A 23889-nucleotide genomic window follows, 5' to 3' on the forward strand; every position below is an offset into this window, starting at 1 on the left:
AAGAAATATATAAAATCATAAAATTAATGAACTTATAGATGTTCCTTTTTTTGTATTTTAACATCTTTAGTATTATCTATAGTAGATTACAGAAAAATCATGTCTATCATTTATCTCTCTTATCTCATCTGGAAATTGAGTTTATTTATGAAATATCCAAACAGAGAAGCAAAGATGATGGGGAATGCAAGAAGAAGAACAGCAGCTACTCCTAAATGATTGTGGTGAAACCCAAAATAATCTTCTAGGAATGAAGATATTGATTTAGTTTCTCCAAATAAATCCACCTCCTTGTTTACATCTCCAAACTGTGAAGTAAAGAGGCCATTCAGAGTCCAAGACATGGGGCAAATGTAATATAACCAAATCCACCACTTTGGAATTTGCTGCAAGGAAGTAAATACCTGTCAGGTTCATGTACCATATATACTAGCATAGAAGTCTATCATAAGACACCTTTAAGCTGTGCTTCATTCAAAAGATCGTAGTATATCAAGAAGTTTCAATTTATCATACATGCGTACAGAAGTATGCCTTGCAATGTGTATTGTGTTTAGGGCGTCAGATTATTTGTCCTGACAGTTCAGACATATCTCTGTGTGCTCAGCAGCCAATCTATGCATAGAAAAAGTTAAAAAGTGGAATGCGTATAGAATTTATGAGCGAAAGTACTAGTCTTTGATACATTAATGCTAGACCATATGCATATGTGCTTTAACTTTTGCTGTGTAATGCTTCATAATTCCATTACCTTTACATGAGTTAATGAAATTTCCTTAATTTTTATTTATTGATGAGCAAAAAATAAATGTGAACTTACTGGACTAGGCACAATGAAGCCTGAGAAGAGGTTTAGGATGGTGTAGAAGAGAGATGCTAATATAGATGCTAGTTGAACATTCGGGGTCATAGAAGCCAGCATCATTCCGACGTATACGAAGTAGAGCAATGTGCAGAACATGACGTAAAAGAACCAGAAGAACTTTGCTGCTGTCCAGGTGTAACCAATAGCTGGATATGCTATGATCATAAACAATACTACCTGGAGGAATATGTAAGGGATTTCAATGACTACCTGGAGAAAATTGGAAATGTTATTTTGATTAATAGTAAGTGAAATGATACTTTATCATAGAAATGGTCGCAGAAACTTCATAAGCTTAATAAACCTGTGCAAACGAGTAAGCCCATGGAGAGTACATTCCTGCAAAATTTTCTCTGTATACAACAGTGCGCTCAACTGCAACAAATGGTATAACTGATGTACAATTGTTTATTCCATTAAAAACTGTGGCAGCATACATAAAACCCAAAATATTGAATAGATCTTGTTGGTTGTTGCTGCAAAAGAAGGAAAAAAATTATCTGGTGAACATAGTATTTAATCTATAAATTATACAAAAATCTTGACAATGGCCTTTTTAAGTGTAACTAAGGATTTAATCCTTGTTGTGGGAGGTCATAATTGCTAAGTTGAGAATTACATGCAAATTATTGTGAACTTATAAATCTATAGTTCTCTTCCTTATTTTCTTATTATCAATCATTATTACAAACTGTATATGCTGTCAAGATTGTCATTTTCCTCGTCTCCTGATTGATTGGTGCAAAGCTGTCTAGATTTAATACCTTAGCCATTCTTGCCCCAATTCCTTCACTAGATTCTATATTTGTTACTTTGTTTGCACCAAACCTTGATGTTGCAACAATCAATATACACTTGATTTTCTCCATTTGGCCCTTTGGACATTTGAGGGCATCACTTAGTTGTTTGCATAGCTGGCTACTATGCACTTCAGCATCGTGAGTTTGATTCAGGGAAATGACCCATTGAGTAATGGAGAAAAGGATGCACCTTGCTCTCCCCAATCCCCAGACTCAACACTTGTACAGCCTCGGCATTAAGATGGAATTTATGGTGCTTTTGCATGGTTACAATTTTGTGGAAGGAAAAGATTACATATTGCCACATATTAGTTCAACCTTTGTGATACCTTGAGTGACTTGACAAGCTGAGTTACAAGTTAGTGTGTTGAAGCTGTGTAAGTCAGTCTTTGTTTCTTGACATGCTTATTAGTTTAGGTCTTAGACCACCACTATGATACTCATGGAACACGGTTATTTAATAGTTGGACCTTTCTTAAATCACATTCTTCATGACTCTATGTAGTTGTAGTGGCTAGCACATAATATTTTGGTAAGCATAGCATAAAAGAAAGAGTTTTTCAACTAAAGACCTCGTGTTCTTTTGTTTTCATGTCCTATTACCCATACACCATCTTTTATTACTGAAATGACCACCATATTTTCCTAAGGAAGTTTAATGAATACAAGACTCTATGCTCAACTATGCTTAAATTAGACAATATAAAATGCAAATAATTATGCAGAAGAAACCTTCCTACCTAGTTACAATGCTTCAGGATCCTATGTTTCTGATTGTAATTTAAATGTGAATTTATATTCACAATCAAGAGGATTGATGTAGATTGACTTCCAGTTCTACAGACATGCTGTTTTCTTTTTCTTCTCAAGTCCCAACATCAACTCATCTTGTAAAAACTGAAAAAAAAATTGAGAAAGAAGAGGGGCGCATGTGCACTGCACATGCAACCTCCTTCCCTTCTCCTTCTCAGTCACGCAATGGATTCCGACCATTCCGAATCAAATTTGGATTAAAGATTAGGATTGCAGACCATCACGCGACTCGTTGGTGATTTTTAGCACATGGACTAGAGATTAGATATTCCAATTGTTTTACCTAGATTTAAGTGAGTGGGTTCACTCACATATTTTTTTCATATTATATTTCGTACATTTTATTAGACCATGTATTTCTCTGTGTGCAAATTTATTTATTACATTTTCTGTGTGCAAATTTAATTATTATAATTTTGTGCGCAAAATATATAATTCAGTGCATTGCTATACTTCGTGCAAATCGCAAATTTTAGTGGGAAAAATATAACTAGTATTAGTATGACTTAGAGAATAGTCTCGATATAGATCACTTGCGATTTTTTGTGGTGACTCAAGTCTAACCTGGAAGTCCAGGGAAAGTCTTATTTTAGATTACTGCGGTGAATTTCTTAAATGACTCTAGCGAGGTTAGAGAACAGTCCTAGGATAGATCGAAAGACTTCTTGAGGTGACTCTAATCTCTCTCAACGATTAGTGAAAGAGACAAGGTGCCTTTATCACATAGTGATACCTCATGATGACCCTAACCAGATCAGCTATGAAGAAAAGACTGCATGTCATCTTAATGTGACTTTTAGTTGATGTGGATCCACAGGGTATAGACTCAATTGAGACAAATGACATTATTATTATTGAGAAAAATTTCGGTATGTTGAAACTAAGTATGTTACGAGATATGACTTTCTATTATTATTATTGTTACTTTAAGAACATACTTAGTAGATTTTTTTTTATATTGCTGAATTTGAATTTTTATTTAATGTTATAAATATTAGATTTATTTGGCATTCGAGTGGATTCCATTCACTGAGCTATAGTTGTTGGCTTATAGATTTTTCTTTCCTAATATTTCAGGTAATAGTCAGTGTGGCGACTAAGCGAGATGCACCGAGACTCTATCTCCACTTAGAACCTACCCCTTTATTTTTTCGTTCTTTTGGTTTTTATGTTTTAGACTATTTGTTAATTCAATTTGTTTAAAGATACATTACTGATGACATTGGTTATTTCATTACGATTGGATTAAATTATATAAATCAAATTCTTTTCTTTTAATAATTCTTGTCATTGTATACTTAGAAAGTATTAGTAAGGCTTCGTGTATCTAACATATTGAGGTATATGGTCGATCATGATTCCGATTTCGGGTCGTGACACATCTTGTGTGTGTGTGTTGGTGGATGTGTGGGTGTAGGTGTAGGTGTGTGCATGCATATGTGCAAATGCATACATTAATTGCAAATTCGTACTATTTATCTTTAAAGCTGTTTCTCAAATATTACCATGTCCTATCCACGTATTCAACCTACATGCTGTAAGATATTGCAATATGAAACAAGTGAGTTCTGAGTACTTACATTCGTTTTGCATGCTTCCAGAATAGTATTGCAAATGCTATCGAAGATACTAGCATAAATAGTATTCGCACCAAGTTGTATGAAGGACTTCTCCAATATGACAAATATTACTTCCATAAGCAAGCTTTGAATTGTCCCGAAAAATTTAGAGGGAAGCGAGTAGGAAAGCTTAGGTCCTTGGAATCTGGTGGTGGTTTGCTCAACTTCTTGACCAGCACCTTGTTGTCCCTTCAATTACAAAGTAATAGTTAACACAACAGGATGTCATTTCTGGACTTCAATATATTGGGATTAACTTTTACTGCCAGTTTCTCTATCTATAAACGATTATTAGGTCCAAAACCTATCCTATTGCAGACAATTTGCTGTGGTTAGTACTAATCTTTATTATTTCAGATGGAATGAGGACATTCACCCCCCTCACACTTGCTTGCAATTTTTATATTGATATTAAAATAATTTGCATTGTTCAAACTCACTCATAAAGAGATGATTCCCTGTAAACTTTTGCAAAATCTATTCCATGTTGCATCTCAACTGATGTAGAGGTAACTTCCAACATCCATGTTGCTGGGTTGTAGTTGTTCCTAATTCTTGGTACTGCAGTAATTCCCTGAAATAAAAATTAGGAAAAGCTATTTTCCAAATGTTCATCATAATGAAGTAATGGATATAAAATAAAAAAGCGGCAAGCATAAGAATGTACTATCTTGTATGTCTACATAGTACTCAGAATCTCTGATTGTGCTTCATTCACTCTTTAAGCTTATGATAAATGAAATTGAGTATGGTTCTTTACAGCAAATTTTGCAATATTTTATTTTTAAACTCTTTCCAGGGTCTTGGAATTTTGCATGTCTTAACCATTTAACCAGAAAGATCAATTTTCTTGGACACATTCTGGTTGTACTAGGTTTCATAATGAGCCGTAATTTCTTCCACATTTTTCTCCTTGTGCATTTTTAGAAGAATCAATCAAGTATTGAAACCAGGTTGAGACAGTCATAAGATTCTCTGAGAAATTAGCTGGTCATACTTTGTAAAAGTTTCCAAATTGAATGCTATATATTCGAAAGATAATCATGTTGCTCTTTAAGCTAGGTTTTTCAGAAAGCTTGCTTAAGATTAAGATATTTTCCAATTCCCATGAAGTACCTTTTAGACTTAAAATAAAACCTATTAAAATGTTCACCAATCACCATTTCATCAGCAGAGAGGAAGTGAGATTACGTATTGGAGGAAGCATGGTACTAGATCTTTAGGATATAACAGCTCTATGAGTTCCTAGGAGAGAAGTCCGTTAGGGGACAACCAAGTTACAAATGGGTAACCTTTCTAGTATTCTTTATATTTATTTGTGACATCACTATTTTAGATTGCTTTCCTGTTAGTTTATAACAATTAACAAGTATGAATACTCATTTGTCTGGGTTCTATTCTATGATCATTATTCTTTCCTGTTCTCTTTTCCTTTATTATGGATGTACCTATGAAACATTAAAAGCCTTTCACATTGCTTGCTAATTTCTTTCTGTTTGATTGTATTTTTGTCACAACAGGTTTTAACGTCTTGCAAAGAACAAGGAAATATTTTGATATTCTCAAGAATTACTAGACCTAGTCCTTGTAAATGGTATGATACTATCCCTATGTTCATTTTTTTTCTTGATTATATGATGGAAGAAGTAAGATTTGTATGTAGTTATTTGAGTTATAATAGCAAGAATCTTTTATTTAGGACGTCAAAGCTGTCTTTAAACTCCTCTAAATACACTTTGCTTCTGCCTTTTAAGGGTTTTTTTTTTAAATTTCTCTTCCCTTCATCTCTGACCTCTCCTTACTCATTTCCATAGTTCCTACTGGATTCTGCTTTCTGGTTAAAAGAAACTTCATGTCAGTGTAACACAGCTGTTACATCATTGTTGAATCTCATATATGGCTAAGTTGCCTATGTTTTATGATACTCTTACAGACTTAATGATGAGTTCTTGGTAAATAGTATCCATATCATAGAATATTTTTTTTTCTTTTAATAGAACTCTATTAGATGCTTGTTTCAACCATATCTCATAGTGCTATTGAGAAACATTGGTCAGATTTCATCCGTCTCTGATCTTACTATGCATCTATTATGGAGAGAAAATTTGGTGATGGTACACTTGGATCAATATTGATACAAGTAAATAAAATTATATTGGACATGAAGCTTTTCATCTATTTGTAAACAGGAGTAGAGAAAAGTTGTGCTATCTGATAATTAGTCATTTAATGAGCATGACAGGACTCTTAATTTCTTTTAAAATTAGCCAAAAGATAGTAAAAGGATATATTATCTAAGATAAAACTATCTAGGCCTTACTTGCATTATTAGCTAGTTAGTTCCACAGTTTCACTCTTGGAGATTATGTTATCATGATCTATGACAGGTATCTTTACATTGATTTTGTTCTCCTAACAGATTTTACTTTGGCATTAGCAATGCATACATGCTAATGGTTACTTGAGAATCCACTGAAACCTTGCCAAAATTCTTTGAATAAAAATGCAATGTTGTGCTAAAAACAAGTCAGAATACGAAAAACAGTTAGTTAAGTTTATATAATCCTTAACTGTCATAAAAATATGATGAACTGAGAAATGCAAAATATTCATGGTAATGACTTACCTCAAAATATTCAATAATTTTACTTGAATGCTGTCCTAGTGGTCCAGAGTAGATCAGTTCTCCTCCCCTTTTCATCAAAATAAGCTGTAAAAGACAAATTCTTAAGTGATTTACTTAAGGCACTTTTAGAATATAATAGATTGAAATTAACATTCTCTAACAACTTAAGTTTTTTTGGTGAGTATCATAGTAAAAGGTCCTGAGTTCAAATCTCACTGGGATCACATAAAATATAAAACTTCTGCCTAGTTATTTCATATTTATTTATTGGGCCTATCAAAATGACTGGAGCGCAGAAGTGAAAGAGAGTTTTAGAATTTAAAAGATAACAATTACCGGCCTCTAATAGCTTAAGCTTTTAAAATGGTTGGTGAGTTAAGAAACCCCAATAAACTTACATAATAGTTTATTTATCTTTTAAAATGAACTTTTGCTTTTTGTGTGGACCCTCTTTTTCCTGGTCTTGTTAAAATATCGTATGTTCATTGCTTATATATTAAGAATGAGAAAAGATTACCTCATCAAATGCCTCAAATATATCAATGCTGGGTTGGTGGATTGTGCAGACAACCGTCCTTCCTGTTTCAGCAACATTTTTCACTGCACGCATCACAATTGCAGCTGCTCTAGCATCTAGACCTGATGTAGGTTCATCCATAAATATTATTGATGGATTAGACACAAGCTCTACTGCAATTGTAAGTCGTTTCCGTTGCTCTGTAGATAAGCCATTGATGCCTGGTAATCCAACCAAAGAATCCCTGATTCCATCGAGCTCAATTGTTTCAAGGACTTCCTTTATGAATTCCTGAATCAGTGTATAGTTCTTAAATTCAATTAATTTATCACAGGGATATGAATCAAAATACTCGGTAGCTAGCTTTAACTTCTAAGTTCTAATACCCTGTGTTATCAAATTTCATATTTTAGTGGTTTGAAAAGCTCTGTTAAAGTATCAAGGAATAAGCATGTTTTTGTACAAGTGGCTTACATTTCTTGTTCGTGAATTGATTTCTGGTGACAGACGAAGCCAGGCTGAATAAGCTACAGATTCTTCTACTGTAATCTGTGGAGAATGTATGTCCATCTGTTCACAGTAACCTGATATCCTAGCAAAAGTTTTCTGTACTTTAGGATATCCTCCAATTCTTATATCTCCTTCAATAACACCACCAGTTTTCCTTCCTGAAAGAACATCCAAGAGGGTTGTCTTCCCTGCTCCACTGACACCCATTAATGCTGATAGAATTCCAGGCTGGAAAGCACCAGTTATATTATGGAGCAGTTGGAGTCTTTTTGCTGGATAGCCTTGTTGTCTCATTTCCTGCGAGATGAGATATTTCTTATTGACATTCTTGAACCAGTTTTAAACATGCATGTACCTATTATATGTATCTGTAGTTTGATTACCAGAGGTGTATCGACATAATAATTCACATCCTGAAATACTACCGTGAGGGGAACAAATGGTAGGACCATCTTCCCTGCACCATTAAACATGACGCTGTCAGTTAGATTCTGTTCCACCTTCAGAACTTTTCTAGCATGTCATTACTAGTATTAGTTTTTCTAAGTTCCTTGAATTAGATAGAATTGTCTCACCAGTCCTTTTAGGTTCTGCAGCAGATATCTCGGATTCAGTGGTGATCTTGTTCGTAGAGTCTGTGTCAAGATCCTTTCCTTGTAGTTGAGAAAGCTTTGCACGAGAGATTATAGCTCGAGAAACTCCAAGAGCTGTGATGTAGAACTTGTCAATGTTTAGAAAGAAGAAATACTTATGTATATCTGAGTAATTCTTAGTGCATTGGATGGATCTTACGTCTTTTGAAAGTTAAGGCCAATGTAAATCCTGTATTGAACAATATAATGAATCCAAACAATGCTCCAATTGCTATCCAATAGAAGTAGCCAGCATAGTTCAGCCCACGGCTTGTCAAAACTTCAATCCCAATTGTTGTGTTTGATGATGAGATCTATAATGTGAAAGGGTTATTGCAAGAGAAATGATGGTTAGACTGCTGAACTACTTTGCTGGCTTACTGGAGGTTTTACATGATAGCCAGTTGATTGGTTGTTTCTGCTTACCTTTTGCCATCTTGGTGCTAGAAACTCGTTTACAGCTAAGCCTATCTCTGTGTATGACATTGGAGATGCCCAGAAGCCCCATCTTAACCAATTTGGCATAGAAGCTGCAGTAGGATAGCTGCATCTTAAGCATGCTCATTTTTTGCAACTTGCCAAATCAAGAAAAAGTAGGAATTGCCTTACGTCGTGGAAGAATGAATCCCCCAAATAGGAAAATAGCCATTAAAGACAATATACCAACAAGGGTGGAAGTCACCACTGTTTGCAAGCATGAGGCGACAAACCGGAAAAGGGATAGTGATGTTTGATGGACGAAGAAAAGTATAAGGAGCTGACGGAAGAATCTAAACATAGCATCACAAATAAGGATTTTATTGCGGTAGATGTTAGACATATATTCTACACACTCTAAATCTCATTTTAACATTTAATCTAAAATGGTACTTACCTTGCTGCTTCAGGACTATACCCAATAATATAGTAAGTTATAGATGTCCAAACTATTGACTCTATTAAAGAGACTGGGATCTTTAGGATGGAAGCTGGAATTGCATATGCCCAAGCAGGATAGAAGCAAAAGTCCCTTTGCTTGTAGAAAACTGAAAGCCTAGAAACAGTCATAGCCAACTCCGGGAATCCATTTACCATTAGTAAGAGCAATGCATAGAAGAGTGAGCCCAGATAATAATTAGCATGAATGGTGTCAACCCCCATACGTGTACGCAAAAATACGGTCCCTGTAATGATTGCAACAACACCAAGCTGCAATATATGGGGAATAGATCGGATTCTGTTTTAGTGCAAGTGATATATAAAGTTATAAACTTTAATGGATTTACCTGAGTAGCTTTGAATATGTAAACAAATGAGTTCCTTTTAATGAGAAGAAGCTCTCTTGCCACACAGGCTTTAAACAGCTCCCATTTTGGCAATGAATAAATACTGAAGGAAAGAGCATTCTTGTGGCACTGGGACTTGTCATAAGACTTTGATATCTCTTTAGCTAGAATTTGTCCAATGTGGTATGATTTGAATTTATCAGAAAATTGATCAACAGAGATATAAGTATAACTTTCGTGTGGGTGGATCAAATATTGCTCTTGATCTTTTTTGGACAAAACCTGAAATTTTTTGTTTTGAAGATGTTAGGTGATGCAATTCTGCTGATATCATAGTGAACTAGGAGAGTAATCAGCGTAGGTAAAAGGGAAATTTATCAAAAATACGATATATTTTGCTTTTATTATCGGTTACACCCCTACCATATAGATATTTATCATTTGAAACTTGCATTTTACCTAAAATGCATCAAAAAGACCCCATCATTAGTTTTGTTGATTGTCAGTTACTATACATATAAGTTAAGATAACTGTAGATGCAAAATGGTCGTAATACCCTTGAATAAATTTTTTAGGTTAAGGTAAAAATGAATGGAAAACTAGATTTTAAACTCAAACAAGGGTATTTTAGATATTTAATATTATTTTCAAAAGTAACATAATATTATCTATTCAGTTAACTGTTATTTTGGGTAAAAGTAAATCAGGGTGTCTTTGAGATATTAAAAGAAAAATATAGTGGTCAAATGATAAATATCCATACTGATAATAAAAATAAAAGGATGGACATTTTTGATAAATTTCCTTAGATAAAATGATAAATTTATATGTACCTCCTGAAGAAAGTCAGCAGCTCCTTTTCTTTCTGGGCATTTAAAGCCACACTCTCCAAAGAATTCCAGAATATGACTCCGAGGCCCATGGTATACAATTTTTCCTTCTGCCATTAAGATAATATCATCAAATAGTTCATAAGTCTCTGGTGCTGGCTGAAGAAGTGAAACCACCACAGTAGATTCTGTGATGTGAGCCAGTTGTTGAAGGCAAGAAACAATCTGGAAGGTGGTGGAGCTGTCTAAGCCAGTTGATATTTCATCCATAAATAGAGCTTTTGTTGGTCCAACAATCATCTCTCCTACCAAAACATATGTAGAAGAGAAGGATCAAGAGCAATAAATCTATTAGATAAGTTTGATGAGTTGGAAATTAATGAATGATGATGACTGTTCCATGTGAAACCTTATGAAACAAAAACTGACAAGATGCATATATATTTGATGCATTTAACTAATTTTGAGTTACCTGTAGTTAATCTTTTCTTCTCACTACCTGAGATGCCTCTTCTCATGACATCCCCTACCATTGTGTCTGCGCATATGTCTAATCCCATGATCTGATAAACAAGAACAATAGAGATACAAGGATAAGGACTACTATTTCATACATCCATTGGCCTAATCTTTTCCTCATGTAGAAAGTTACCTTCATAATGTAGTCTGTTTGGAGACTTCTTTCTAATCCCTCCACAGATATTGCCTACCAGAACAAATTTATTCCTCAGACATACAATAAGGATGTAAAATTGTGTCTTCTCTAGTGAATGATAGGCCATCTAGTATAGAACATAATGTATCTTCCAACGATGGCCGTGCCAGTGGCACGTGCCCACCAGCACACCCTCGGCATGCCCCTGCGTGGCACTAGCATGTATTTAATATATTTTTAATATAAAATTTAGGATATTTAGAGATGTTTTTGAGTCTTCTATATGTATTAAAACCTATATTATAGTGTTTTATCTTTAGTTTATTTTTATAAATGACATATTTTATTAAAGATAAAGCAATAGTTAAATATAAATAGTATTCAACACATAATATAATTGAATATGTTCATTAAAAATAATATTAATGATTGAACACTCTATAATATGATTGATTACTTGAACATATAATAACATTCAATACATAATATTAATTAATAGTAGTTCAATAATTAAAACTAATATCTAGTTGAATATAAAATGATGAGGATGATCAAAGATTTCATTTGATGATGATTGATAAAAATAGAAAAAATTTAAAAGAAAGGCTCCACATCAGCATGGAGATTGGCACGGCTCGGCATACCTCATGCTAGTTGGCACGGCTCGGCACACCCCGTGCCAAGTTCCGTGCCACCACCGGCACAACATCCTTGATATCTTCCTTTTCTAGTTCATCATGATTAATGCCCCATATATTAAGAATTTAAGATTGTAAAGCTTGTATATGTGACTTGTATAGTCCAACCATGATAGTAGTTGAGTTAGGAAAGAAGGAAAGAATAGAGATATGCTTTACCTTCATATATGTGTCTATGTCAGGATCAGGAATTATCCCTTCTTCCTTCTCCCTTCTACTCACTTCCTTCATGATTTCTTCAGTGTACCCCAATCAGAAATGTTCAGTTAACAAGTTTGGGTTAATTTTTAATCATTGTTCATTGGAAATCACTCTAAAGATCTATGGGATCCTTACCTGCTCTGCTACCAACACCTTGAAACCGTGCGGAAAAGTCCAATGTCTCCCGTACTGTCATCTCAGGAATATGCAGATCATATTGGCTTATATAAGCTGATGTCTTCTCTGGAATAAACTCATCCAGCCTGAAGCCATTGTATTGAACTTCTCCATTTACCTATAAAAAGAATTTGGAAAAATGTGATCAGGAATATACTTTTCAGCTTTATATGCTAGAAATTACTAAAGAAACATATTTGAGGTTCAAACTTCCAGAGCTTGTTTCACTTTATTTATGATTAACAAATTTAGTATCTACAAAATCTGATGAAAGCTGAGTGACACTAAAACATAACTAAGTTGTATTTTGGTTGATAATCTATTGCTTGTTATCAGTTACCTTTAGTATCTATTTTAAGGTTTTCATTGTAAACTTTTCGCTAGTAGTGGCCTGATTTGAATGTTTGCTGCAAATTGTATACTACCAACTGATGGAGCAAAGACATCCTAAGTTGGAATTATTGAGGAGTTATGTAACATGGAAAGCAGTTGTAGCAAGAGGCGAATAACCCCCATCTGACTAAAAATCTAATGGAAAGATTGATGTGGGTCAATGAATTAATCAGACACTTCAGAAGTCATGCTGATTAGTGGAAATTCAAGAAGAATACTTCAAGTGGTTGAATCACATGCATATATGAGCCATTGCATTGGTAGAGATCGAAATCATTTACGATGTTGATTGTGCTAGTGATGTTTCCTTGGGTATTTGAGTTTGAGGACTACAATCGGAGGGAAAGAGAAGTTAGAAGAGAGAGAAAAAGTAGATACAGGAGGATAACAAACTAAAGCACAATCTTTACTCACTGGTTATCCATAGATTTTGAAAAGTTCATTACTTTCCTTAGTTTTGTAGACCCCTAATGACGTTCTGATAAATCCACTGCCTGCATTTAGTTCTGTGAACTGGTGTAACTCCATCATAAATCCATGATTATTGAGTGAACCAATTTGAATGTAGATCCAATGTAGGAAATATTTAATAGTTGATTTTTAATAGTGTGTTCCTGTAAACAATGTTAGAGGATGTATTTTGGTGGTTTAAATCCGTGTGGCTTCGATGGAAATGGTTCAGTTGAACATGCCTTTGGATTATTTTTTGTCGCAGAGATTTTTGGAACTTGCATGAGAAATTGAATATCTGCAAAGAAAGAAGTGGACGGGTGAAGTGTTAAACTATCCAAGACAGTGAACTAATCCATGATTTTACTGCATTTTTTATGTATTCCTTTTCTCATGGTTATGATTTTTTTTTTCTTCCTTTGTGTAACAAAAGTCTATTGGTATCACATGACTATTTTATCTGTGAAAAGTAAGCTCAAAGATTAATACCTTGAGAGATTTGTCCAGTTTTCCAGCAAGTGCTAGCAAGAGGGTGGTTTTTCCACATCCTGGAGGCCCAAGTAGCAGAGTCATCCTGTAGCTAGTGATAACTCCATTAGTAAACTTTTCTTCCTATTAAACACAAATGAACAAAACATAGGCTATGATTTAATTATAAAAGACAGAGCAGTTTATGTGTGCTTCTTGTTAAAGGATGCCTTCACAGAATTGCTATTATAAGACAGTTATTTATTTGGATAAAAAAATGACAAAACTTTCTAGAACTACAATTGGCTGTGAATACTTTCCTGGCGGGCTTGATGGTCCCACTGACGTCTTTTAAAATGGTAATGTTAGCTTGAGGATTTAAGCCCGGTACCTTTCCTAGAACCTGCTCCATGTAAATCAATGTTAGATGCAAACATATATGCATCATCTTTACAAAGTGAGCTTCACTGCGCTAACATTCACAGAAGAGTTACATCACAATCCAGCTTGTGCTATCAGGGCTGTATAAAAATTTCATTTTGGTAGTAACAAATTTAATTTGCAAAGCTTTTAGAATCACTCTTTACTAGTGATTTTATTAGTGAAACCTAACAACAGTAACTGAGGTACAAAAATTTTAATCCGGAACATATGTATACCAATCTTTAGAATCAATCTTTACTAGTGGTGTTCAAAACTACAAATTGCAGCAACCCATGCTCAGACATCTTCAGAATGAACTAAATAAACTGCTTACCGAAACCATGCTCTTGGCAGTGTTCCATAAGGTGGGCAAGGGCTTCCCCTGAACTACCACACACTCTGCTTCAACACATAAGTTTCTGTATTGCACCTCTATGGTAGGCAGCTTCACATTTACTCTACAAAGATAATTGTGAACACAATATATGATGTTTGTGATTTCAGGTGCACATAGAAATGCATCATTTTGATGGAGAAAGATGAGACTGACCTGTCTATTCTCTCTCTTTGCTTCTGCAACAATTGGAGGTTATCTTTTTCAATGTGCTTAATAAGATTCTCAATAAACAGATGCCTTTCTAGAGCTCCTAATTTGGTAACGTCTACTGCTCTCTTCTCCTTGCGATCTCCCTCACCGTCTTTCTGATTGCTGTAGTGATCAAAAAGTGATGTCCTTAGCCGGTCGAAGGTAGGTAGCCTCTCGATTGCTGCCCATTTCAGCTCATTCTCGTCGTCATCCTCCTTCACAGAGCTGCTGAAACTCATACGAAAGCTTGAAGCAGCAGCTTGGAATGATGACCTTATGCTCCTCCCTATCTCTTCTAGCTCGATGTCAAAGGACTCGGCTTCATTTTTCCCGGTCATCTGAGCCATGATTTTCAGAAGGTTTTTCACCTCTCAAGCTAAATGTATTGACTTGATATTTATATAGCTTTGTTGATCCTTCAAGATCATGATGATGGAAGAGTTGCTAATGAAGCTTTCGTAATCAAAGTATTTGAGTTGGAGAAGCAATAAAACAGTATATATGACGGCAGAATTTATTATACTTAAAGCTTCTATCCTTTTATATGCTACATATGTTAGTTTGAATAACTTAGTTGACCTCCACCAGTCAAGGATCCAACTTTTCTTTGTTTTATGCTAGATATTTCAGATTCTTCATGTTTCCCTGCTCATAAAAATAGTAATTTTCTATCATGGAGTAGCAGGTTCATTTTCACAAGCAATACATCTGTCCATGATAAATTCTTCCATGTACCAAATTTATTGATTCTGGGAACATGCTATGCATGGATAACCGACACTTTACAAATTAGCAAACAAATATATGTCAAAGAAAGGAGCCATAGAAGAACATGGTGACCGTTTAGTTTACTCATTTTTACATAGTTTATTAGATATATAATAGATCTTCTTGAAACTGAAAGAACTATTCCCAAAATCTTAGTGTCATCCAATCCCTTCAATATCTTGTGATAGACTTCTTTTTGTCAGGTAGTTGTGATCATGCCATAGTTAATTACTTCGATTTGTCTGGTAGTATAATTTTTTAACTTTTGTTTACAATTCAGTTCTAATAATCTTCAGTTAAAGTCCCAGTTGACTATATTTTTATTTTATTTTTTCTCTTACATTAGCCTGATAGTTACATTGTCACGCATTGATGTGATTAACAAACTCCTGACTGTAGACTCATCAAGTCTTTTGCCTCTTTGTTGTTTTTGTATCCTATGTTTCACTTATTGAACCATTTGATATCTTCCAACATATCTTAGTGATCTTTAAGAATACATTTTCTTTCCTTTTGTTAGTTTTATGAATCTCAATTACACCTCCATCTAGAAGATTGAATTTTTTTTTTTTGTTGTTGTTGCAGTTCCCAATTATTCATGTAGAATTTCCAGAAGTATGCATATACTATGGAAGGATCGGCAAGAAAGTCAATTCTGATTGAGTTGCCTTTTAAATTATGATGATTTTGGTGGTTAAAAATTGAAGGAATCATTGAAGGGTGGTTCGATGCAATGAACTGAGCCACATGCAAGTTGGGAGAAATTTAATAACAAGCTAAGGTGGTTCTTTAAAGGAAATTATTTTATGTCCCAGTTAGTTTATGGAGGACCCGAATCTTTCCACTAGGAGAGCAACTCAAGAAAGATATCATCTTCTAGATGGGGAATAAAATTGTCCTGAAATGGATACATTGTACTTGTGAACTCTCTCTTCTTTGAGTTATTTCTCTCTTTTTTGTGTGTGAACTGTCTAGTTGTGTTTGCGTAATCTAACTGCACACTTTTTTTTTTTCTTGAGAAATTAAGTTCTGCTTCATTGCAACTGGAAGTGGTATTCTTTTCTTTGGCAAATTTATTTTTTAAAGGAAGTCAACTGTCAATCCTTTGGCGGCATATGAGTAAACCTCACATGATGCATTGATGCCACACCCACTTGAAGTTATTGGGTAGAAGGACCTTTCTGCTAGAAATGCTTGCAGGTAACGGAAGACCTGAGAGAAAAATAATTTGGACAAATTTGTACATGAAGAAGATATAAATAAAATAGGATTTTAGAGGGGGTGTTATTCCTTATGAGTTGGAAGTTCATTTTTAAGGAGTTTTTGACCAAACTACTTGCTATAGAGAAATATATTTTATCAAATTAATAAACTATTCAAATTTATTGTAAAAATTATATACAATTTAATATAATGGAATATGTTATTTTCTAGATAAATTGGTCTCTCAGACGGCGACGGAATAGATCGACCCACTGTGAGGTATTATCTATTTTAAAGTAATTTGATGAGGAATCTTAAATAAAGAAAAATAAAATTTCATGGGAGCAAGTATCATTTGAGCTCATTGGAACTTTATTAGGAGGCCATATTCCCGCGTGTTCTTCTTTGCCCTAAACCCAACCCTTGCAGTCGCCAATCCTCAAGTAAGTAATACGATCTTGATTCCATTATGACCTTACCATTATCCTTTGTTCGTCCATCGATTTTAAATTCCTATCTCTTTCTTCAGGTTTTATCTCCAATGGATCATCCATATGATGGCTTGCTTGATACTATTTGTCGCGATGAGCAAACGAGGAAAAAAAAAAGATTTTGGGATAAATTTAGAGGTTACCTTTCTCATATCTCTTCTACTGTCCTATATAATGGAAAATTGTGAGCATCTTAGTTGTTAACTTTTTTTAACAGTTGAGGTATTTTGGTAAGTATAGATCAGATAGGCTTGTGCACTCCATTCAGCGTGTTGACAAGAATGAGCGAGTCAGATTCAATCCATATGTGTGTGAAAGGTCTGTCCTCCAAGCACATCAGCGAGTATCTAGTTGTTAGTTGTTGCAATATGCAAATGGATCATCATTCCCAACATAAATATCTGAAGAATAATCACAGATCTTTCTTGGAAAAGCCATAGATCGAAAAAGATTAGACTTCATAATCAAAATTTCATGGGCCTTTTGCATTGATAAGATTTAAGTTTGGTTGAGCTGTTTGAGGAAAACTAAGAGAATTACATACTTATAGTTGTCACCATAGTGTATAAACCTAGGTTAGTCACATGCATTCATGGATAAAATTTCTGCAAGAGTTCTATTCTATGAGGCAAAAAGATTTACGTCAGATTAAGAACTTGCCGTAGAATTGTTGATTCCTTTGGAATTCTGTAAATTTTGATTTTTTTTTCTCTTTGACCCCCAACATTAGGAAAAAGGCTAAGTCGATGAAGTCTATAATAGATTGAACTATTGAAGAAGATTCCATTATATTCTGCCTCACTTGCATCATAATGCATGTTTGCAATTACAAACTTTAGTTGATGTTTTGAAAGAATTTGCTATTTAGAGATCTTTTACTGCAATGTCTCTTTGCTAGAAGTATTGCCTCTTTCTCTGATTATATAGTTTGGTGAAAGCCCCTCAAATAAAGTATCCCTGAGGAGTATTGTCATACCTCCTCTCTTGTTTTTCCATCTGCAACAAGTACCAAACTCTTACTACAAGAGGCATCTGACATTTAGTATGTTTCTTCATGTTTGTGATTTAAAATCCTAAGAATTAATAGATCAATACATCATAGAGCCAAAAGATGGGTGCAATGAGTCTTTCGCAGTGTTGTGACAACATGGCACCTTCGTAGTCAACTTTAAGGGTTGCAAATCAATATGGGCAGCATGTGAAACCTATGTTTTAAATTTTAAAGGAATACTTTTTGTTTCACGTGTTTGGCTATATTTTGTTAGTGATTGCGAAACTGAAATGACATGCTTAAGGTATGGGGGCTATCAGAAGGGACATGTATGTAACAGCACAGGGCGTGTCGGTAGGCACTTATCGTGCCGGCGGTATACCAGCACATGGCTCGAGGGATGCCACACGACACCCCTCTAAGCAGCTTTGCCGCTCGCGTTTGCCATAGACCAACCGTTGCCGCTCCTCGCCGACCTCATCGTCGCCATTCACCGTCGTCTCGTCACCCTCGAGTGGCCAATCGCAGCGACGGGATGCCCTAGACTGAGGAGGAAGGAGTGGTGGGTCGGGTCAGATCAGATCGGATCGGATCGGGTGAAATAAAAACTTAAGTTGCGGAGTCCGGATCTGTAACTTAAGTTTTTATTTCATCCGATCCGATCCGATCCGATCCAACCTGCCACTCCTTCCTCCTCAGTCTAGGGCATCCCGTTGCGTGCAATTGGCGACTTGAGGGTGACGAGACGTCGGCGAACGGTGACGATGAGGTCGGCGAGGAGTGGCGACGGCTGGTCTACGACGAGCGGCGAAGGGTGAATGTGAGTAGTCTCCCTCATCTTTTTCTCTCCCTCTTGCTTCACGTGCTTGTGGCATGGCCATCCATGCATGTATATACTATCTTGACTAGATCCCTAGTCTGATTAAGGGTTCATTGAACTTTAGCTCTTGTTCTTGAGTGAACCTAAAATCTTCTTTTGGGAAATCTCTTGTACATCCATCACTGAAATGATGGAAGCAAGCTGTTGGCTGAGACTAACTTACTTGACAGTCCTAATATCTGTTGACTTCTACTTTTTGCTCATTGTCTTGTATTCATGCAGTTGACTACTATACCTTTCGTCTATTAATCCATGCTTAAGTATTTCATATCATGGAAGATGGTGTTTGTAGCTCATTTTTATCTTTTACATCTTAGGAGTTATTCTGGCATTCTTTTGGCCGATGGTTATGGCCAATTTATAGTTCTTCTCTTTCCCGACCCAAAAGTTCCATCTTACTCTAACAAATTCAATAATATGCGTAAAGTTAGGATATGCTAATTAGTGCTTGATATATTTGCCTTCATTTTCAGGACCTTTTCTTTTCATATGATTAAAATTCAATACTAGGAGCTGGAGCGCTTCTACCAATTCTATGAGAGAAACTCGTCAACATTTCCTAACTCATATGATCAAAGAGCGGGGAGAGCAGGGATATGTGTGCACATTTGAAGGTTACAGAAATATATAAGATGATGAATTAATAGATTTCTATTATAACCACATCAACAGTAATACTTTAAGTATGTTTAATATGGAGAAAGAACGGAGTTACATGATCCTAAGGTTACAAAATTAGATAAGATGATGAACCAGTAGTCTCTATCTTAGCAATGTCTTATGTAATATTTCTCAATTTTAGAGGAGCTTGTATTCAAGATTCATAGCATCTACTACTGCTGAAGATTTACTGAAGTTTCTCTTTTCTAGAGCAAGACTTGACCATTTTTTTCAATGCTTACTATCTGTTAGATAACCAACTGAAGATTTACTGAAATTTCTCTTTTCATAGAGCAAGACTTAAATTTTTTTTTCAACGCTTACTACCTTAGATAACCAACTGATCTAAAGCCTAAATTGTTAGTTAACATTACCAACAATATATATTATGTCTTTAGCACACGCCAGCCCCCTTATTCACTGCAATTGGACAAATGATATATACGAGAATGTGCGACCAACCTCTATATGATGCCAGAATAAATAATAGAGAATAAGGAGTAATGGGTAACAAAACAATAATGATTATCATGCTTATACCACCCCCTATCCACATTATGTTCGTGAACCATAACATAGTTGGTATTTTCATTTTGCATTCCATTATTCCATCAATCATTGCTTTTCATGGGCAGTTATAGAATTACAATTACCTGAATTTGTAGTTTTTAGTAAGTTACCTACTCTAAATAGTATATATTTTATTGTTCTCATTTTTGTCCAATTTCAGGCTTTACTTTACTAGTCTGATTGATCATTATCTCCTCATCTCCTCTGGAAATTGAGTTTACCTATGAAATATGCAAAAAGAAAAGCATAAGTGAATGGGAAGGCAATAAGAACAATGGCAACCACTCCCAAATGACTGTGGTGAAACCCAAAATAGTCTTCCAGGAATGAAGAGATTGATTTGGTTTCTCCAAACACCATTATCTCCTTGCTGACATCTCCATACTGTGAAGTAAAAAGCCCATTCAGAGTCCAGGACGCTGGGCTAATGTAGTATAGCCAAATCCACCACTTTGGAATTTGCTGCAATAAAGTAAATTAACTGTCAGGTTAATGCATCTAACTATCTATATGCAAGCATGCAACTTTATTATAACTTATAAGACACCCTAATTTCTGCTTCATTCAACAAATTGGGATATATTTAAAAGATTCATATTGTTTTCTTAGGGATGCAGGCATACAAAGCGGGCCTTGCCATGTATGGTTGCATTTAGGTTTCTTTGTTCTCAACAGTTCAGACATATTTCTCTCAGCAGACAATCAATCCATAAGAAATCACTGGTAAACAATGTCATTTATGAACAAATGTACTAGCCTTTGATAGATTAGTGCAAAATGTGTTGCATATGTGCTTGTGTAACGTGCTTCATAATCCTCACTGCTTCTAAATGAGCTAATGTAATTTCCTTTATTTTTTTTTATTGATGAGCAAAAGTTAAATGTGGACTTACTGGACCAGGCACAATGAAGCCAGAGAAGAGGTTTATCAAGGTGTAGAATACAGAGGATAATATGGATGCCAGTTGAACATTCGGGGTCAAAGAAGTCAGCATCATTCCAAAGTAAATGAAGTAGAGCAATGTGCAGAACATCACGTAGAAGTACCAGAAGAACTTAGGTGCTGTCCAGGAGTAGCCAATTGCTGGATAAGCTATGATCATAAACAGTACTACCTGGAAGAGTACGTAAGGGATCTCGATGACTACCTAGAAAAATTGGATGCTATTAGATTAATTTTAAGAGAAATAATTATCTATTGTAGAAGTGGTGGCATAACTATCATTAGCTTACTTACCTGTGCAAATGAGTAAGCCCATGGAGAGTACATCCCTGCAAAATTTTCTCTGTATACAACAATGCGCTCAATGGCAACAAATGGTATAACTGATGAACAGTTGTTTATTCCAGTGAAGGTAGTGACAGCATACATACAACCCAAAATATTGAACAAATCTTGTTGGTTGTTTCTGCAAGGAAAAGAAAGAAAAAGAAGATATTGATGAACATAGTGTTAGAATAAAGTTCAAATTTTTAGAGTAGTTGGTGAGTTAATATAATTTTAAATTTTTGGAGTAGTTAGTGAGTTAGTATGGTATCAGTTTTTAAAGTAGTTGGTGTAACATAGTATTAGAGCAAAAGTCCTGAGTTCGAATTTTGTCAGGTCTATTTGTCATTAAAATATAATACTTCCACTCGTTTAAGTTAAGTTCACTTCTTGGACCTATCAAAATATCTTAACTCAGAAATAAGGGAAAGTGTTAGAATGTAAAATAAAATAAAGATTATTTTTTAATAACTTAAGCTTTTATAGTAGTTAGTAAGTTAACAGATAGTACTTGATTTATAAATTAGTAAGCTTAAGTCTTAAAATTATTAAAGACCATGAAGTTAAACGACAAGGAGAAGTCTGTTTGTATGCTGTTACTTGTATAATCCTTATTGTACGAGGTCGTAAATTTTAAGCTGAGAACAACTTGAAAGTTAATGTAAATTTGTGAATACATATTTTCTTTCCTTATTTATTTTCTTATTACCATTTTTAGAAATTGTCAACTATTATGAGTGATGATTATGGTCTTCATATATCCTCTATGTTAGATAATTGGTTGTTTAATTAGCTTAAGTTTTTAGGTCAAAGGCTAACATCGCATATTTTGCTTTAACATGCCCTCTCATGTGCGGTCCTTAATACTGCATGTGGACAATTGACGGGTAACACAATGTGTGGCTCACCACACTGCAATATTAGAAAATAAGGAACTAAAGTGGGCTAATAAAGTTTGAACTCATGGCATCTAGAAAAAATAGCTCTAATATTATATTAATAATTAGTTGACATAAAAGCTTAAGTTGTTATGCCTTATTTAGGCTGTTCAAACTTGAACTTCGTCAGCATTATCTATCTGTGCATGATGATATTACCTTAAGGCCTCATTTGGGACGAGATTGCACTCCATTTGGGGCTAAGCTGGAAAAAATATTGGTTTTGGAGGGAAATGGATGATATATAAATTTGATGGGTAAAAATATCATTTTCATGTCATGATGGTGGTCATTATTATAATATATGAATATCTTATAGTGTCTTATAATATACAAATATTATAATATTATAATATACAAATATTATAATATTATAATATATGAATATTATAATATTATAATAGGCATTTACGGACTTAAGTGCATATTTAAAAGGATTTGTTAACTTATATGGTGTCTATAATTGGCATTTGCGGACTTAAGTGCATATTTAAAAGAATTTGCTGGTTTATATAGTGTCTATAATAAGCATTTGTGAGCTTAAATACATATTTGAGAAGATTTGCTGGCTTATATGGTGTCTATAATAGGTATTTGCGAGCTTAAGTGAATATTTGAAAGGATTTGTTTGATTATATGTTGTCTATAATAGACATTTGTGGGCTTAAGTGCATATTTGAAATGATTTGCTGGCTTATATGATGTCTATAGTAGGGATTTGCAGGCTTAAGTGCATATTTAAAAGGATTTATTGGTTTATATGACGTTTATAATAGACATTTGCGGACTTAACTGTCAGAACCAGAATAATAAAAAATATATATATATATATATATAAAAAAAAAAATTAGGGGTTGAGGAGGGTGCACGTGCTCTGCACGTGCAGCCCCTCCCCTCTCCCTCTCCAGCACGCAACGAGGTGCAGAGAGAGAAATCACGCCTAATCCGGATCGGATTAGGTCTAGATTTCTCTTCTAATCTATAAATTAAAATCCTAATATCTGTTTAACGATCTGAGCTCTCTTCTCTCTTCTTCCTCCCCTCTTTCGCTTTCTTTTTCCTCACCGTCGGAGTCGTCGCTGTGGGATCGGCCCGCCGGAGCGCCACCGGAGCCATCGGAGACCACCACGCGACTCGTTGGTAAGCCCTCTCCCACCCATAAATTTTAATTAAAGTTTAATAGGGTTTAGTGAAAATACCTAAATATTGGGGGTTCTTCGGCTTCATCGGCAAATCTGGCCGGACGGCGGCTTCGAGTCGCAGCCGCTACCTCTGGAAGCACCGTGCCGTTGGCCTCGTGCCGTGGGCAGTCACCGTTGGAGCCCTCGTGGCTCTGGTCGCCGTCAGTCAAGGGATCGACCGCCGTTTGCGGGTTTTCCCCCACCTCGCGACGATGGCGGCACCATATGGGGGAGGCGGGAGAGCTAGAGTTGGCTAGCGACCGCCGACGGCGGCGGTCGCCGATGGACTTTCTCTCTTTCTCTCTTCCTCTCTTTTCTCTCTCTCTCTTTGGCTTGGAGAAGACAGACTCGAGGTTTGATCTTCTCCCTTTTAGTATTTGGATTCGGGTCGGGTTGGATCCGAATCCAAGG

General features: G+C 35.3%; 2 long non-coding RNA genes and 2 pseudogenes across 31 annotated transcripts in view; 2 read left to right on the forward strand and 2 right to left on the reverse strand.

Annotated features, from left to right (window-relative positions):
- Positions 1-16264, forward strand: part of LOC140790334 (uncharacterized) — a 28326-nt gene extending 12062 nt beyond the window's left edge. For 6 of the 16 annotated variants that reach the window (XR_012109375.1, XR_012109380.1, XR_012109378.1 and 3 more), the window contains 4 exons: positions 3556-5691; positions 7290-7421; positions 14298-14888; positions 15883-16264. This is a non-coding gene — a long non-coding RNA (uncharacterized lncRNA). Of the gene's footprint in view, positions 1-164; positions 412-3555; positions 5692-7289; positions 7422-14297; positions 14889-15882 lie in introns of all 16 variants that reach the window. The other 10 variants (XR_012109370.1, XR_012109371.1, XR_012109368.1 and 7 more) reach the window with 6 other exon arrangements.
- On the reverse strand, positions 24-14876 carry LOC140790333 (ABC transporter G family member 41-like; annotated as a pseudogene).
- A 534-nt stretch (positions 16265-16798) lies between the features above and the next one.
- Positions 16799-23889, forward strand: part of LOC140790910 (uncharacterized) — a 32079-nt gene continuing 24988 nt past the window's right edge. For 8 of the 15 annotated variants that reach the window (XR_012109468.1, XR_012109469.1, XR_012109476.1 and 5 more), the window contains exons 1-6: positions 16810-16943; positions 17030-17129; positions 19336-19476; positions 20253-20580; positions 20702-20815; positions 20994-21215. This is a non-coding gene — a long non-coding RNA (uncharacterized lncRNA). Of the gene's footprint in view, positions 16944-17029; positions 17130-19335; positions 19477-20252; positions 20581-20701; positions 20816-20993; positions 21216-23889 lie in introns of all 15 variants that reach the window. The other 7 variants (XR_012109480.1, XR_012109472.1, XR_012109483.1 and 4 more) reach the window with 6 other exon arrangements.
- LOC140790909 (ABC transporter G family member 41-like) overlaps positions 20072-23889 on the reverse strand; it is a 28454-nt pseudogene continuing 24636 nt past the window's right edge.

The sequence above is a fragment of the Typha latifolia genome, chromosome 6 (assembly GCF_019914945.1).
Source record: "Typha latifolia isolate L0001 chromosome 6, TyphaL0001v2, whole genome shotgun sequence".
Classification (NCBI taxonomy): Eukaryota; Viridiplantae; Streptophyta; class Magnoliopsida; order Poales; family Typhaceae; genus Typha; species Typha latifolia.